Here is a 12020-nt window from a genome sequence, read left to right on the forward strand (position 1 = left end):
ATAAAGCAATTGATGGATGGATAATGAAGGAAGAAGCTAGTGCTACGTACAACATAAAAATAAATATGAGAGACAAATAATTATATGACCGACTCTTCCAATGAAGGGGGTTTTAAAGGGGTTACGTGACAGTAAGATTAATTATAACGTGTGCGCTGGCAATTTAGAGGTAGCGGCCGGCGAGGTGACCATGATTGTGGCCGTCTTTAACCGGCTTCTTTATATGGTCGCTTCTCTCTTGTCCTTTATTACTTTTGTGCTATTTGCGGTTGTTTCTTTTTTCTTTTTCTTTTTCTTTTTTTTTACCTTATATATTAATTGAATGTGAAAATTTATTCCTTTCTGCTGTCAATTACGGGGTAAGTAACTTTTGTTCGATGCTTTTAGTGTTTTCAATATTATCTTTAAGGTTGCGTTTAATAATGAAAAACGTTTCTTATAAACAAAAATATAAATTACTGTCTTTTTTTCATTAGAGAGTCTTTACTTCTCTCACTATGGTGCTTAAGGGAAGATTTTGCTGGGAAATAAAAAAAATCATAAGACTTAAGAGTTAATGACAAATTTTGGGACAGTTCTATTTGTTCTAGATATGAAGAATTACCTACTAATTGCTACAAATATATAACCACTATGAGATTGGTAATTTGAATAGAAGTGAGAGAAAATAGGACGAATGAAATATTACTACCGAAGTGAGAGAAAATAGGACGAATGAAATATTACTACCAAGATTATGTACTTTCTTCCTTTTATTGGATAGAATAGAAAATGGATAGAATAAAAAGAGAATAAGTTCACAATTTACTATGTTCTCAAGAGAAAGTGAAAGTTTTAATTATTTTTACCATTATATCCAATAATATTAGTAATATTATAATTTATAGAGGATATAATTGTAATTTAAAACTTATATAAATTAGGATAGTATTTAATGTAAAACTTCTATAATAATCTACTTCTCTTCTTTTTTTTTAGCCTATATTTTTTTAAGGATAAAAATTTGTAAAAGAAGAAGGATAGGTCATCCTTTCTTTTCTCCTTTTTTTTCCTTATATCATCTTTATGGAACAAAAGAAATTCGTCCCTTCCTACCCCCTCTAAATTAAATATTCTCTAAGTTATTCTAAGTTGAATTCCCTATAGATTGACACGTAACATTTAAAATCTCTCTGCTGTGTTAAATCATATCAACTAATTTTGAAAAAGTTTGAAAACTGCATCATTTTGAGATAAAGAAAAATTTTACAAAGTTTAAAAACTACACCATTTCGAATTAAAGAAAATTCACCATACTCTAACGTGATTATCTCTCCCTTATCTTTTCCAAAAAAAAAAAAATCATCCCTCTCTCTCCTCTTTATTCTTATTTTAAGCGCGATGGTCTCTGTTTCTCTTTTAACCCAACCAACATTCTTTCTCATATTTTCTATATATAGGGCTTTTGGTTGTATTAGTATCCATGCTTATATATGTTCTTTTCCAACTATTACTATTGCCAGGAAAAGTTACATGTGGATCTTGCAATCACATTTTCGTCCATCTTAATTCCATTGCAAAGAAAATCCATTTTTGGCGCGAAATATTTCTTCAATCGTTAAACATTTGTTAGAGTATGGTGAATTTTCTTTAATTTAAAATGGTGCAGTTTAAACTTTAATAAATTTTTCTTATCTCAAAACGGTACAATTTTCAAACTTAAAAGTTGACTTGGTTTAATACCAACAGTAGATAGATAGATTTTAAATGTCACGTGCCAATTTATAGCGAATTCAACTTAGAATAACTGGATCCAAGTCCCTTTCCTACCTACCGAACATATTGTCCAAAAAAAAATAATAGTAATAACACACAGAGAATTTAGAATCTTAGAATATGATTTAGTTTCTTAACAACCAAAAGATGTGTGAGGCAAGCTACATATATAGATAGAAATTGTCAGTTGAAGAAAAGGAAGTATTTTTTTACTATTTATTTATTATTATTATTATTTTTTATGTGCGAGGCAAAGAAACATATTTCTCACGCTGGAATGTGTTCCATTAATGATATAAGTAAGCAAGCAATCATTTTGTACCAACCACGTAAAAATTCTCCACAATGTTAACTTGAGGGTTATTTAGGAGTAAATGTCAGGATTCAGAGCGATATATATGATGAATACAAAATATACATTATATATATATATATAGGCAAAAGGATTAATGTTGTGTCATATTCAGCATTTAATAGACACTGTACTTGGATCCAAAATCCTTTTGTGAGATAAATAGTTGGCTATTATGTAATTTGTTATATGGAACTATGTAAAATCAGACTACAAGGTGGGGTTAAAATATAGCAGCAAAACCAGCTTGCAGGACAGACGAGTTGATGGATGCATAACCACTTACATAGTGCCAAACTGCTTACCTAGTTACCTTGTTCAAAGTGAATTCCTTAATTAAAAATGACTTGGCCACCGAAAGATCCACCTATCATTATAGGCCACCTAATTAATGTCCAAACAACTTATTAAAAACATTATCTCACATCAACTTCCCACAGCTCAAGCAATCCAAATTCTGGGTCACCTATTAGAGATATACATCAAAATAGACGACAGTAGAATTTCATATTATGGATGATCTATATACATAGATACGATTCATTTTTTAATTCTTATCAAACATCAATGTTATTTTACTATTGAAAATGCAAGAAATTCATACCCACTTTCTCTCTCTAGAATTCTTACACTTCAACCAAAAGATCCTCCTCTTCTTTTCATTCCTTCCCTTATTTATAGATATTTACAAGATATTTACAAATATTGACGGATTGCTAGATCTGGGTCTGTTCCTCCATAAGTCCTGGTCACCTTTGATGGGCTTATTCGCGTTCGGCCCATATGGCAGTGTCTTTTTATGGGCCGACCCAGCTGTACGGACCGGATGTCGTGCTTGCAAGTCAGATCCAAGTCAGATCCGGCCCATGTCGTCCTGGGCCTCCTCAACTGCCCCCATAATTGCCCCTTATTTAATAAGGGGGTAATTATTGATGGCGTCTCATCATGACGTTGACGGCTCGAGAAAACCACGTGGGGGAACGGACGGTCAGATCCAGAATCAATGTTCCGGGGCTCGAGGAATTTCTCGCCTTCCCGACGCTTCGGCCCTCGGGCCCCCCTCGCCTTTATAAGGCTCTAGAATACCACTTCACGTCCTTTTACCGTCTCCATCATCAGTCAAATCTCTCTCTTTCTAGAACAGTGCTAAGCTTTTTCTGGTGAAATCCTTCAAGAGTCATTCTTCCAGCGATCTTGCAGTCCTCTGAGGTTAGTTTTGTTCCTTTTTACTTTCGGCAGGCTTCTATTTACCCCCTTTTAGATCCTTCAAGCACTTCCACCATGGTTGTAGATCTGGATGTTCTTCGTATGAGACTTAGACTTCCTGACAACATCGAAGTTAGGGTTTGCCCTCAGGACGTTAACATTATGACCGGTGCCAGCCTCCTGCCCGGCGAAGTCTTATTCACGAACCTTCAATTGAATGTTGTTAGGTTCCCTCTGCACCGGTTCTTTAGTTATGTCTTCAATAGATTGGGGATATCCCCCCTGCAGGTCAACCCCAACTTCTTTAGAATCATATCCGTTATGCTCCTGTTGATGCGTGACAGAAATCTGGACCTTGACCTCATAGACCTTCTTCTGTGCTATAAGGTCAGTAAGATCCGTACTAACGAACCCTTCTACCACCTCTACCCGTTCGAGAAGATGTCCATATGTACGGACACAATAAAATCTGAAAAGGGTTGGAGGGATAGCATCGTGGGCATTAGTGGGGCTTGGTCTTCGCCGGCTGCAGAGGGTTACCCAATCCCGAGCGCCTTTGGTGTCTGTTCTGTCTCCTCCTATAAGAAATTCAAATCTCATAAACATGATTGCCCCTGCGAAACATGCGTTCCCCGTTTTTGTACTTTCTTATGCCGTTCCTTAGGAATACCTTGTGATGACTTGAGCTACAGTGTTTGCAGGGATAGGAGTAATTACTTGAAGAAATACGTTCTGAACGATATTCCTTCCTGCTCAGATCTCCTCACTTCAGACAACCTCTTAGCGCTCTCATCACTCGGCTACAACATGAGCAGGCTTCAGATTCCTTCTTTTGGCAGGAAGAAAAATACTCCCCCAACCACTCCTACTGCTGGGGCGACCTCCTCTCCAGCATCAGCCTCTTCCTCAGCCACCATCTCTGACACTATTCCGAGCACAGTGGCTATTAACTCCGTTGTCAGCACCCCTGCTGCCAACCCGAGCGCGTCTCCCCAAACTACCACAGCTCTTGCTGCCGCGGGGGGCGTTCGGGATAAAAAACGAGGCAAAAGGCCTCATCCTGACAGTAAAGTCGATCCTGAGGAAGAACCTCTCATAAGAAGGACCCGGGTCTCCGGGCCGGGTGCTCTCTTGCATCGTGCGATCAGAGCTCCTGCTCCCTCTGGGCCTACTGCAGCTGGTGGCTCCGCTTCTGCTTCAGGCCCCCCTTCTATCCCCACTTTACCGCCATGGGCCCCTCGGTATACCCGGACGGATGGGACGTTCGTGAAACCGAACGAGACCATGCTGAAGGATGGCCAGACCGCCATGGCGTACTATAGGAGCATGTGGACTCCGAAAGACCTTGAGGCGGCGAAGGGCCTATCCCAGAAGGATGTGTTCAGCCGCTTCCCCCAATCTGCTATGGAGGTGACTTTTATTTTCCAACTCATGAATTCTCTCATATTATTTGGTCTTGCCTTCGCCCGACCTGACTATTGGCTTAACCGTTCTTAATGTACACCTATGCAGACATTGTTCGGAATGATGGCTATGCAGAAGCAGGTGGAGATGGGGAACGCCAGGGCTCGTAAGTTTTCTGATAGCTTGGAGGTGGCTAATAAAGAAAACGACCTTCTCGCCATGAAGAATACCGAGGTACTGGCTCGGCTTGAAAAAACTGAACAAGAGAGAGATGTCCTGAAGAAGGAGAATGACTCTCTTCAGGATGAGAAGGATGCCCTTTAGCTTGAAAAGAGCGTCTGGCAGACTGAGCGTGACTCCATCAGAGACGAAAGGGCAGAACTCCAGCGCCTCCTGGCTGATGAACAGTCTGCTCGGATGGCTTTTGAGAAGAGAGCTCTGGACGAGCGTACCGCTCTGATCGATGCGATCAGCAGAGTGAGCGGTGGGATGCTGGCTCTTCACGCTCGGTTCTCAAGGGTCGGTGCTCTTAGATATGCTCAAGGATTCCGGGAAGGTTTCGCCGACCGAGTTCCGGATGAGGGACAGACCAGTTCCACTCCAGATGAGGTCGACAAGGATCTAGGGATCGAACCTCTGGGGGTCTATGTCGACCCAGAACCCACCGAAGCGGAGCGCATATTCGATGAGTGCCAGGACATTGCTTCCTCAAGGATCATCACAGCTCCTCCTACCGCTCTGCCTCTGACCGCTCCTCAATCGTCAACTGTGGTACCTTCCATAGCCACTGCTGACACTGAGCCCCAGCCGAACGATTCAGTCATTCATCTTGATTCCCCACCTCGTGAAGGTGAGACGGCTGATGGGGCCGAGGAGGCGGGTCGGCACAACCAGGATGCTGTTGGTACTGAGGCGTCTAGCTAGGGCTCCTTTGGACTCTTCCATTCCATATCTTTTTGTAACGATGGACATCTCACTTTTTGTAAACTCAATGCTTAATATCAATGAAATGACAGAACTCTTTTTCCCTTTGTGTTGTGCTCTGTTCAACCTATTTTCAATACATATATATCTTTTCTCTCTTTTCTTTTATATTAGCTTTGCCGTGTGTTTGTTTATGGCAAGTGCCTGGCGCTCGGCTAGAATGCCACTTGCCACTTGGCTTTAAATTTTTAGCAAGTGTCTGGCGTTCGGCTTATGGTACCAGCTGCCACTTATCTTGCTTAAGTGCCTGGCGCTCGGCTAGAATGCCACTTGTCACTTGGCTTAAAAAATTTTTAGCAAGTGTCTGGCGTTCGGCTTATGGTGCTAGCTGCCACTTATCTTGCTTAAGTGTCTGGCGCTCGGCTAGAATGCCACTTGCCACTTGGCTTAAAAATTTTTAGCAAGTGTCTGACGTTCGGCTTATGGTGCCAGCTGCCACTTATCTTGCTTAAGTGCCTGGCGCTCGGCTAGAATGCCACGTGCCACTTGGCTTTAAATTTTTAGCAAGTGTCTGGCGTTCGGCTTACAGTGCCAACTGCCACTTATCTTGCTTAAGTGCCTGGCGCTCGGCTAGAATGCCACTTGCCACTTGGCTTTAAATTTTTAGCAAGTGTCTGGCGTTCGGCTTATAGTGCCAGCTGCCACTTATCTTGCTTAAGTGCCTGGCGCTCGGCTAGAATGCCACTTGCCACTTGGCTTTAAATTTTTAGCAGGCCGTTGGAAAAAAAAGTTATTTTTTTGTAAATTTCAGTAACTTGCACATTCATACGTATTTGATTGACAACAAACAACATCCAATTAAAGCCGAAACTTAGCTTTTATTGGTAGTACCTCTTCAGAGACGTGGCGTTCCAGGGCTTGCTGACCAACCTTCCCGCCATGGTTTCCAACGTATATGCCCCCTTGCCTATGACTTCTGCAATTCTGTATGGGCCTTCCCAAGGTGGCATCATTTTTTTGACCATCCCCACCTTTCTTTTCAGAACCAGATCGCCAGGGGCAAAATCCCTGTGTTTTACTCTTTTGTTGTGACTATTCGCCAATACTTGCTGATACGATGCTAACCTTATAGCCGCTGTGTCCCTCCTTTCGTCTATCATATCGAGGTTCAATCTTAACATCTTATCGTTCTGATCTCGACTCCATGCTAAACTTCTGATAGTGGGGACCAAATGCTCAACCGGTATAACTGCCTCGGTACCATATGCCATTGCAAACGGGTTCTCCCCAGTCGGCCGCCTTGGGGTGGTTCTGTAAGCCCATAGAACGTTCGGGAGTTCGTCCAACCACTTCCCTTTATGATCTTCCAGCTTCTTCTTAATGCAGGCGAAAATGGTTCTGTTTGTGATTTCTGCTTGTCCGTTGGCCTGAGGATGACTTACTGCAGCCAACTTCTGGTTGATTCCATACTCCTCCAGCAGCTTTCTTACTTGCCTGCTGTCGAGGTTTGTGCCATTGTCCATGACTATTGATCTGGGAACGCCGAAACGGCAGATAATATTGTTCCAAATAAATCGTCTCACATGAGTCTGAGTCACGCTAGGATATGGTTCTGCTTCCACCCATTTAGTGAAGTAATCCGTGGCCAGTAACACATACTTGTTCTGAGCTCTTGCAGTTGGCAGAGGACCGACCACATCCATCCCCCATTGCGCGAAAGGCCATGGCGAGGCCATTACGTGCAATTCCTCAGGTGGTTGGTGGATCAATGGTCCATATCGTTGGCATTTATCGCACCTTCGAGAGAACTCCTCCGCATCTCTTGACATGTTTGGCCAGAAATACCCTTGTGTCATTGATTTATGCGCTAACGAACGCCCCCCAGAGTGATTGCCACACACACCCTCATGAATAGCTCGCAATACCTGCTGCGACTCCGCGGGGGTGACACACTTCAAGTATGGGCCAGAGTAGGACCTTCTGTACAGCTGGTTACGCACGATGGCGTACTTTGCAGCATTCTTTTTGAGTCTCCTAGCTTCATCCCTCTGCATAGGCAAAACGCCATCTCGAATATAGGTAATGATGGGGTCAATCCAACTCGGTTCATACGGTATGACGTTGACTTGCCAAGGGTCAGAGTCCAAGGGTTCTTCGAAAATAGATGGCTGGGTCAGTATTCCTACTGGAATCACCCTCGCCAATGTTTCACCGGAACTCGAAGCACTACATGCTAACCGGTCCGCATCTGCATTCTGTTCCCTCGGTAACTGTATGAATTCAATTTTTGCAAAGTCCTTGGCTTTATGCAGAACGGCAGAACGATATACCCCCATCGTGTCATCCTTGGTCACGTACTCACCATTTACCTGCCGAACAATCAACTGCGAGTCACTATACACAGTCAAACTTTTAATCTGTAGCTCTCTGGCCAACTTTAATCCATTTAGCAACGCCTCGTATTCCGCTTCATTATTGGTGGCTCGGAACTCAAGTCTGAGTGCTTGACTCAAGGAAGTACCCTCTGGGGTTTGCAGTTTGATCCCAATTCCAGCCCCCATCTGGTTAGAGGAGCCATCCACAAAAAGTTTCCAAGAGCCGCATCTAAGGTCTTCTTCCGTATCCTCGGCATCACATTCTAGCAGGAAATCGGCCACCGCTTGCCCTTTAACAGCTGTTCTCGGCTCATACGTTATGTCAAATGAACTCAACTCTATGGCCCACTTTGTCATTCTGCCCGAGAGCTCTGGCTTGTGCATAAGCGTTCTGATTGGAAAAGTTGTTAGAACAGCTATGGGGTGGGATTCGAAATAATGCCTTAACTTTCTTTTTACATTTACAAGTGCAAGTACCACCCGCTCGGCCTTTGAGTATCTTTGTTCTGCCTCTGTCAGTGTTTTGCTTACATAAAATACCGGGTATTGCACCCCTTCCTTGCAACGAATCAGAACGGCACTTGTCGCGACACCAGATACTCCAAGATATAGAAATAACTTTTCTTCCGGATCTGGGGCTGACAGGACTGGTGGATTCTGCATATATTCCTTCAAATGAGTCAATGCTTGTCGTTGCTCATCCCCCCAGACCTGCCTTCCATGGCTCCGAATCGTGTCAAAGAACGGCTTGCAGTGATCTGACAATTTTGAAATAAATCGACTTAATGCAGCTATTCGTCCTGTGAGGGCTTGCACCTCTCTGATCGTCTTTGGCTCGGCATTCTTAATCAGAGCCTCTGCTTGAGCGGGGCTAACTTCAATGCCTCTACGGTTGACCACGTGTCCCAGAAACTGTCCGGAACTCACACCGAACGAGCACTTGGTTGGATTGAGCCTCATCCCATATCGCTTCAGTACATCAAATACATCTTGCAGATGCTTCAGATGATCATCCCTCTTCCTACTCTTTACCACCATATCATCAATATAGGCTTCCACAATCTTTCCCATTTGATTCTTAAAAATCTTGCTAACAAGTCTTTGATAAGTTGCTCCCGCATTCTTTAGTCCGAAAGGCATAACTTTGTAGCAGTATGTTCCTCGCTCGGTGACAAAAGAAGTTTTTTCTTCATCTGCGGGGTCCATAGGGATCTGATTATAGCCTGAATAAGCGTCCAGAAAGGTTAAACGCTCATACCCGGTGGTGGCATCCACCATTTGATCAATCTTAGGCAGCGGGAAGCTGTCCTTCGGACAGGCTTTGTTCAAATTGGTGAAATCAATACATACTCGCCATTTCCCATTCTTCTTCTGCACGACAACGACGTTGGACAACCAATCAGGGTAGTGCGCTTCTCTGATAAATCCCGCATCAAGCAGCCTATCGACTTCTTCCGCTATGATTTGATTACGTTCTGGAGCAAATCTTCGCTGCTTCTGTTTCACTGGTTTGAAATTGGGATTGACATTCAGTGAATGACAGGATACGGAGGGACTAATTCCAGGCATGTCTAGGTGACTCCATGCAAATACGTCGGCATTGTGGGACAAGAAATCCACTAGCTCTTGCTGCTCTTCTCTGGTCAGTCTTATACCTACTCTGGTAGTTCGTTCTGGCCTGGACTGATCGATCTGCACATCCAGAAGGGGCTCCCCGGTCAAGTCGACTGAATCCTCTACCCTGTTCTGCTCGGGCGGAGGTTCCTGTAATTGCTATCTGGGGCTTGCCGAACGGACGGGCGCCTTCCCTTTCCCAGCATGCTTTAGTGTGACGGAATAACACTCTTTGGCTGCGACCTGATCCCCCCGAATGTCTATCACTTTATCTCCATCGGATCCGAGGCACCTCATGACCTGATGCAGAGTTGAGGATACACCTTGGACTCTGTGAATCCATCCTCTTCCCATCAAGAGATTATACGAGGGGTGAATTTCTACAACCACAAAAGTTTCCATAAGAGCTCGTTCTGCAGCTTGAACTTCCACTTCCACCATCCCGACGGGCTCCACCCTCTTCCCATCGAACCCTAACAAGGGATTTCCAGTGGGCTTGAGCCTCTCTAGTTTAATCTCGAGCCTATCAAATGTGTCCCTCGGCATGACATTCGCACTGCTCCCAGGATTGATCAGAACTCTGCGCACCAAGCAGTCCGCCACTGTTAAACTGACTACCAACGGGTCTTCATGGGGCAGTTGAACACGCTGCAGGTCTGTCCAGTCGAACTTTATCTGCATCGACGGGCTCTGCTGGTGTAGAGTATTCACACTGCCTACCCTTTTCTTCATCTGCGCCTGCCGCAGGCATGCCCGGAGTAGCTCATCTGACTCTTCACTAGGCTCGGGTCGACCATGGATAGCATTGATTATATGAACTGGTTGTGAATTGTGGGAGCTTTGTTTATGACTCCTTTTTATTTGTTCCACCGGTTGATTCTGCTCTATCGCCGAGCCTTGAACATAACTCGCGAACTCCCCTCTAGCTATCAACATCTCCACCTGCCTCCTCAGGTTCCTGCATTCGTTAGTCTGATGACCGAAATCGGAATGGAAAGCACAATGTTTAGTTTGATCCCTCTGTTCGAGGGGTTGCCTAATTGGCAGTGGTGGATGAAACTTATCTTTGTTCTCCTGATACAGCCTCGCCAGAATGACCTTCAGCGGAGTAATCAGCTCTTCCTCCCTGGACCTTTTTTCTGCCTTCCAAGAGGTCTGACGTTGCGGCTGAGCCTGCTTCTGCCTGATCTTTGCCTTGGACTTTTCCTCGGTCGACACGAGCGACGTTGTCCGAGCATTAGCTGCCTCCTCTTCTTCTAGGCGCACAAAGCCATCGGCTCTTTCATTGAGTTCATCCATAGTAGTCGGCGTGTTCACTACCAGACTGGTGTGAAACGGAGTTCCACGTGTCATGGCTAACTTGAAGGCTTGAACTGCTGTAGAAGGGTGGCATTCGATCACCATACTCTTAGTGAGATTAAACCCGGTAAGAAAAGCCTGGAGACGTTCATCTTTGTGCTGCCTCATCGTGAATAGGCTCGAGATGTCCTTCGACGGGCGCTTGTTCCCATAGTACTGGCTTATGAACCGATCGCACAGGTTTCTGAAGCTACCAATGGAGCTCCTAGGCAAGTTTTTGAACCAGCTGAGCGCCGGTCCGGCTAGGCTTGTAGGGAAACATTTGCACATTAAAGAGTCGTTTTCCGTATTCAGGGCCATTTTCAACTGGATATGGTACACATGATCGATCGGATCGGTTGTTCCGTCAAACAGAATAAAGACTGGCATAGCAAACTTCCTTGGATGCGGGGCATTCAAGATCTCGTCGGTGAATGGTGAATCAACCGTCCGAGCTGCGGATCGGAGAGCTTCATTCTCTCTCTGGAGTCCAGCGGTAGCTCTGTGAGTTACGGTTCTGCCCTCCGAACCGCGATGAGTGATAGTAGCCATGGAGGGCCGGTAAGACGGATCGAACGACCGTTCCTCTATGAACTCTCTTTGCCAAGGCGACGCTACTCGACGGCGATCAACCTCTATCACTTCCTCTCGGTCGAACCTTTCCCGATGCGGATCGAAGGTTATGGCTTCATTCCGTCTAATCTGCTCATGTCGCGGATCAACGTGAGTCGATCCTTCGTGATCCTCAACTCGACGAACATTTGGCGGCAAATTGTCCATCATCCTTTCATCACGGTGGTGAGCTGACTGATTGTTCTCGTCCTGTTCGCCTTGACGCGCGATATTAGATTGAACACCTCCTTCACCGACCGGAAGTGGATGCGAAACCGCAGGTATTTGCCGATGTTGCATTCCAGCTTTCAATTCTGCATTCTCTTTTTTGAGAGCTTCAATCAAGTTCATCAACTCCTCAAGCTTTGTTTGCTGGACAGCCTCCATCGGATTGGAGCTTTCACCTATCATTATTCCTGAACGGAGTAAAGGCATTAATC

The sequence above is a fragment of the Cornus florida genome, unplaced genomic scaffold, assembly GCF_030987335.1.
Source record: "Cornus florida cultivar Cherokee Brave unplaced genomic scaffold, ASM3098733v1 CherokeeBrave_3.0.0_Hap2_Chr10, whole genome shotgun sequence".
Taxonomy (NCBI): domain Eukaryota; kingdom Viridiplantae; phylum Streptophyta; class Magnoliopsida; order Cornales; family Cornaceae; genus Cornus; species Cornus florida.